A 6,945-nucleotide genomic window follows, 5' to 3' on the forward strand; every position below is an offset into this window, starting at 1 on the left:
CCCATAAGGTAGAAGATACATCATTCGCATTTTACAGATGCATCAACCCAAGCCTAGAGACTTGATCGGCTTGTTCAAGGCTGAAGCCTGCACTCCTGAGCAGCACGCTCTTCCTTGCCCCTTACGTCATGAGAGCAACAAGAGCATTTTACCCAGGCCCGGCACTGATGTGGAGCCTACTGCACCTTTATGATGTGGCCTTTTGGGGATATAACCCACTTGAACATTTTTAACAATTTTCAAAATATACCAGATTGACTTGTTTTCAATGGCATGATTCCATTGATGAATCAAAACCTCCTACCACCTCCATTTTTCACTCCCGTGATGAAATCTCTTCTCAGCTCGTTCATGCCTTGCCTCCTCTGCCTTCCTCAGGTCACATTCAGATGATTCGAGTCCATGCCCGTAAACCCTGATGGTCAGAAGCGATAGTTTTTTTCTTCACGCGGGAGTCTTGAGTGCTTCTAGCTCCATCATGATTTACATATGTTGAAAACATCTACAAGGAAGTAGAGGTTCGACCTGATTAAAGTAATCTGGTTCATATGAGTTGGCATCAAGGTAATGATAAAGTAATCCAATTAATTAACAGTAAAATGTAATTAAGGGGAAGGGATTTTGCAGTAGTTGTTCAACAGTTCAGCTTAGCTGAGATGATGTATTAGACTAGACTTCTGCTTCTGGTACCAGCGTGTGAAGCTGAAATAAACTCAGCATTCTCTACTTTCAGTGGTAGTTCATACTTCACATGTTATCTTGTCTAATACTTGTCAATGTGTTCGATGTGTCATCCCAAATAAACAAGAACCATTACTACTAAAGGAGGGTGGGGACCCCGGAGCACTCTAAAGAACAATGGCCCATGTAAACAATATTTAATGTGCCTGACTGATACCTAATTATCCTGGTATTGAATTACCAGTAAAATCTGAAAGGTTTAAAATATCTGATATTGATAAGAAAGTCATTATCACTGAGCATTTACTTACTACTCACGCCAATTTCAGTTAATTACATGACAGTGAGATTGATTGCTTATGAAATCTTCAGTCCTCTTCTCACAATTAATTGATATCTAATCAACATAGGTCATCTTGTTGAATTCTCATTAGGGCATTTGCAGGAAGATGAGAATGGAGGCCTTCCTTCCAGCGGTGTTGCTTTCTTGTATCCTGCGGTGCTTTCGGGAGGTATCTATCCTGAGACTGGAGGCAAATGAGGAATTGCAGTGGTTCTCACACTGGACTGCATACTAGGTAATCACCTGGGAGTTTTTAAAAATGCATATGCCAAGCTCACACACCCCTCCCTCAAACAATGAAATCAGATGATCTGGGAGTGGAACCCAGAGCTCGGTATTATTTTAAACTCCTAGAATGATTGCAGTGTGTATCCAGATTGACAGCCAGGGTTGAGCTAGACTTGAGGGATGAGCTGGACACCAGCCTCCTGCAGTAACTGGCTTGTGGATAGAGGGTGTGCAAGTCCCCTTTCCTGTCCCATAAAGGCTGGTGGTCAGCCATGAGCCATGGCCCATGTTCCTAGCAATGGAGCTCTGCTCAGCCCTGCCCCACCCCACTGTCTCCATACAGCATCTGGTGGCTGTCGTTCAGTGTTCACCCTTGAAGGAAGACTCCTCTCCTGGCCAGCCACACTTGTCTGAACTTGGTTTGGGATCCTTCTCTCTTCCTCTTCCCCTCAGCCCCCCTTTCCATGCCATCTTCCTTATTTTGTTTCTTTCTTTCTTCCTTTCCTCCCTCCCTCCCTCCTTTGCTCCCTCCCTTCTCTCTCTTTCTTCTTTCTTTCTTTCTTTTTCTTTCTTTCTTTCTTCTCTCTCTTTCTTCTTTCTTTCTTTCTTTCTTTCTCTCTCTCTCTTTCTTTCTTTCTGTCTCTTTCTTTTTTGACACAGAGTTTCGCTCTTGTTGCCCAGTGTTGCCCAGGCTGGAGGGCAATGGCGTGATCTTGGCTCACCACAACCTCCACCTTTCAGGTTCAAGCAATTCTCCTGCCTCAGTCTACCAAGTAGCTAGGATTACAGGAACCTGCCACCACACCCAGCTAATTTTTTTGTATTTTTAATAGAGACAGGTTTTCTCCATGTTGGTCAGGCTGGTCTTGAATTCCCGACCTCAGGTGATCTACCCACTTCGGCCTCCTAAAGTACCGGGATTACAGGCATGAGCCACCATGCCGGCCCTTATTCTCTTTTTTGGCTGCAAGCCTGTGACTTGGTCCTTCACCCAGCCTGGTAGTGCCTGAGGGTTTCCCCTTCTGGCCAGCCCCACAGCGTGGGGTCAGTTATGCTGGCTGGGGAAGTAACTCAGCTCCATAGCCAGAGAGACTGTGACTTCTTGGTCATTGCTGAATATACAGTGCCTAGGAGAATGGGCGTATTCATATTTGTCGAATGAGCAAAGCTTTTGAGAATTGAACCAGAGTCTACAAAGGGCTCAGGTGCTGAGGAGAGTGGGTGTGCAGGCACCTGTCACGTGGACTTGAAAGGACAAAGGACCTGCACTGCTTTGCTGGCAAACTGTCAGAAGTTTATTTTGCTGGAAATAGATGTTGGAAATAGATGCTCAGTGCCACAAAGAAAAATTAGCGCTGAGACAAAGGACCTTTCAGCAATGCAATTTTTACTTCCTGGACTGCAGGAAGGGTACCCTCACTAGCCATCGTACCATGAGAGTACAATGAACAAAGGAAAACACACAGATTTATCCCTTACACATTTGGGGCCGTCCTTACTGCTGTGTCTGATCTCCATTGGCTGGAGCCAGACCTCACAATCTAAACTAAAACCCGATTGGCTAACAACTTAAAACTTTTCTAAACAGGTAAAAGCAGTGGAGAGCTGGGGAATGCCTGTGAGCATGTCCAGCACAGATATCTTGGTTAAAGTACAAGGACATAGAATGTACTATGTGCCTGTAAGCATGGCATGTCTAACAGCTACACAGGATAGGGCTTAACAAAGAGTTATTGGCACACTTATTTTTTTTAACAAGAAAGGAAACTTTAAAAAGGAACTTTTCTACTTCCCACATTAATGAAGCAAAATTATTCTCAGGGGGCGGCATGGATTGAGAGATACAGTGAGGGGTTGGGGAGCACATGAGCGCCTTGTGCCTAGGGGGTGCGGGAGTGGGTGTAAGGGGGAGATGAGGAGAGAATGTGGTGTTTGTGGGGGTGCGTGCTGATGAGGACTTGTGGACATTGCACATGCGTGTGTGAGCACACCCACAGTGTAGTCACAGCGAGCATCATGGCATTAGAGAGAACACACTGCATGACCCATTTCTAGATAATTCTAGACAATGAAAACCAATCTACAGTGACAGACAGCAGAAGAATGTATACTTAGGGATGGGGACAGAAGCGAGAGATTCCCAAGGGCCCAAGAAAACTTTTGGGGGTGACATGTGTTCATTATCTTGATGGTAGTGATGATTCTATGAGTATGCACGTGCATCACAACTCATCAAACTCTACACCTCAAATGTGTGAAATTGAGGATATGTCCATTATATTTCAATAAAATTAAAAAGAAAAGGAAAATGTGGTTTTGAAAAAAGAGAACAAAGCTTCTGAAATCTGTGTTCTCACCTTGGCTTCTCTACTTCCTACCTGGGGTCTCTTTGGGTAAGTTAGTCAAGATCTCAGTGCCTCAGTTTCTTCATCTGCTAAAAGGGAATAATAACTTGCTTATCTTCGAGAGTTGTGTAAATGAGGAAGATAGTAACTGAGACTAAAGTATGCGAAGTCCTCATCACAGTACCTGGCACATTTTCATGCCCAGTGATTGGCGCTGGCTACTACTATTGTTCCTGGACATGCCTGGGCATTTCTGCGTCTGTATCCATGCCAGTTTATGTATGTGGGTGTGCGGGGCATGAATTCGTGTGTCTGCCTGTGTCTGTGAGGGGGGGGGTGGGGATTCGTTCCAGTTGTGGGCAGTGATTTCAGGCATGAATCTTTCCTTCTCCATCCACCACAACCTCCTCCTCCTTCTCCTCCACCAGACCACATGGGTCTTTTTTTTTTTTTTTTAACAGTTACTAAACTGCTACATTTACTGACTCATTCAGTCTTTTATCATATCCAATAACACAGTGCGTTTTGGAAATCACATCGCCTCGGTTCTTTCATGGCTTCTGCAAATCAAATTTATTTTACCATTGAAAATGTCAAAAGGATTCAGCCAAAGGAAACCTGGAGCTTTCTGGGGTGCAAGACCCTGAAGCTGGCTCTCAGGCTGCAATGAAGGAGGCTAAAGTGCCTCTTTTCCATGTGGATTCAATTTGTGTGAATTTCTTTAAAGCTGGGAGGGAGTCGGAGCTCCTTCTGGGAGAATAGAGCCTTCAGACCTCTTGGGAGCAGGCTCGAGTGGGAGGAGAGAATTAGTGGGGGCTGGAGGGTCAACATGGTATCAACAGTTTGCCCTGCCCTGAGCTGCTGGGAGCAGGGTAAGAGGAGCCTTGGAGTCCTGGTCCTCAGGGAGATCACTGATGAGTGGGACAGAGACCCAGGCCGGCCTGGAGCTCACGGAACAGCTTTCCAGGTCAGATCTGCACACACTGAGCAATGACTCGAAAACAGTGTCCACAGGGTGGACTTTTAGACCTGACTGCTCTGGGGTTGAGTCCCAGCTCTGCTGCTTACCAGCTGGGCGACCTTGGTTAGGTGGCTTTACTTCTCTGCGAGTTTCATGTAAAATGGAGATTAGGGTATCTCAGTGCATGGCCTCCACTTCCAGGTTTTCCGTATTATTTGCTGAGTCTGAATTGGAATGTAGACCCAGCCAGGGGATTTGGGTATCTTTTTTGTTGTTTATTATTGACACATAATAATTGTACATGTCTGTGGGCTACAGTGTGATTTCTTTTTCTTTTCCTTTTTTTTTTTGAGGTGGAGTCTCGCATTGTCGCCCAGGCTGGAGTGCAATGGCACGATCTTGGCTCACTGCAACCTCCGCCTCCTGGGTTCAAGCGATTCTCCTGCCTCAGCCTCCTGAGTAGCTGGGATTACAGGCACATATCACCATGCCCGGCTGATTTTTTTGTATTTTTAGTAGTGACGGGGTTTCACTATGTTGGTCAGACTGGTCTTGAACTCCTGACCTTGTGATCCACCTGACTCGGCCTCCCAAAGTGCTGGGATTACACAGCACCCAGCCCAATGTTTCAATGTATACATTGTATAATGACCAAAGCATGGTAGTTAAAAAAATATGGAATGCTTTACAAACTTTTGTGTCATTCTTGAGCAGGGACCATGCTAATCTTCTCAGTATTATTTCAGTTTTAGTGTATGTGCTGCTGAAGGAAGCGCTTTATGAAAATGTCTTTATAAAAAAGATCAGAGGTGTGCAAGGCCACATGTCTCAGGTGTCGGGGTGTTGATTTTCCTGATTTCAGAGAAGAGAGATATCTGTTACATGGAGGCTAAAGCTCGAAATACCTTTACTGAGCACCTACTGTGTGCCGGGGCCTGTCCTGTCCCTGGGGATGTAAACCATAGATGAACTGAGCCCCTGACTTCCAGGAAGTCACCCCTGATTGGAACATGAGTGTGGTGAAACTTCTAGAACTCCAGGATCTGTGTTAGAAAGTGGGATAGAGCATGAGGCAGAAACACCTGGGTTCTGACAGAAGGGATCCTCCAGGAGGGCTTTCTGACCTGGGCCCTGGTGAATGAAAGACAGGTGCCTCCAGTGGCAAGCAATGGAGGCAGGGGTGTAATTGGGATGTAAGGTGGTAGGTTGGGAATAGGAGAGATGGGGCTGAAATGTCAATCAGAGCTGGCTCACAATGGTCCTAGTGTCGAACGAAGATGCAGGCTTTATCCTTGAAGGGTGCTTGTGTTTTGAGCAGGGTGTGTCTGGAGACCCCAGGATCACCTCCTTGTGCAATGATTAGCCAGGAGCGCTCGTGGGACTCAGCATGTAGTCACACTCATGGCTACGATTCATCAGAATAGGAGGATATAGAGTAAGGCCAGCAAAGGGAAAAGGCTCCTGGGTGAAGTCTGGGGAAGACCAGGCACAAGCTTCCAGGGGTCCTCTCAGTGAAGTCACATAGGTTGTGCTCAGTTGCCTCAGCCACAGGTTGGGACAACAGTGTGAAATGTTGTCTCTCAGAGAAGCTCATTAGAGACTCAATACACAGAGATTTTATTTGGAGGATGGTCATATAGACACCCTTGGTCTAATGCTCACTAAATTTCCAGACTCCCAAAAGGAAAGCAGGTGTTTAGCTTAAACCACATTGTTTCCACAAACATTTTAGGCGGAGTAAGCTGCTCACATCGGTTAGGATGGGAACCCTTCTGTCATCTACATTCCCAGATACCAGCCGAGGGCTAGCTTGCAACAGGGCTTTTTAAGAATGGCAGTGCCTCATGCCTGTAATCCTAGCACTTTGGGAGGCCAAGGCGGGTGGATTGCCTGAGCTGAGGAGTTAGAGACCAGCCTGGGTAACATGGTGAAACCCTGCCTCTACTAAAAATACAAAGAGAGCCAAGTGTGGTGGTACATGCCTGTAGTCCCAGCTACTTGGGAGGCTGAGTCAGGAGAATCACTTGAACATGGGAGGCAGAGGTTACAGTGAGCTGGATGGCACCGCTGTACGCCAGCCAAGGGGATAGAGTGAGACTCTGCCTCAAAAAAAAAAAATCCAAATCAAACAAAAAACAAACAATAAAACAATGGCAGCACCAACTCTGTTCTGCATACAGGAGCAGGCACTAACACGGTGTGCTTGTCTGGAAACCCATGTGAACAATGGGTTGGCGTTGGAGCCAGGACAAACAGGAGGCAGGGAGGCCAGTGGGGAAGCCTAGCAAGAGTCTTTTAGAAAGAAGATGAGGCCTGACCTAGGGCGGCTGTCTTTATCAGGCTTTTGGTTGTGAATTCTCAAGTCAGAGTGGCTCAGGAAGACAAAG

General features: G+C 46.2%; 1 non-coding gene across 1 annotated transcript; it reads right to left on the reverse strand.

Annotated features, from left to right (window-relative positions):
• Positions 1 to 5,227: 5,227 nt before the first annotated feature.
• LOC135271017 (U6 spliceosomal RNA) lies at positions 5,228 to 5,334 on the reverse strand. The gene has a single exon (XR_010339169.1). It is a non-coding gene; the product is annotated as a U6 spliceosomal RNA (small nuclear RNA).
• Between the last annotated feature and the right edge of the window lie 1,611 nt (positions 5,335 to 6,945).

Source organism: Aotus nancymaae, unplaced genomic scaffold (assembly GCF_030222135.1).
Source record: "Aotus nancymaae isolate 86718 unplaced genomic scaffold, 86718_ANA_hifiasm-v0.15.2.pri h1tg000072l, whole genome shotgun sequence".
NCBI classification, from domain to species: domain Eukaryota; kingdom Metazoa; phylum Chordata; class Mammalia; order Primates; family Aotidae; genus Aotus; species Aotus nancymaae.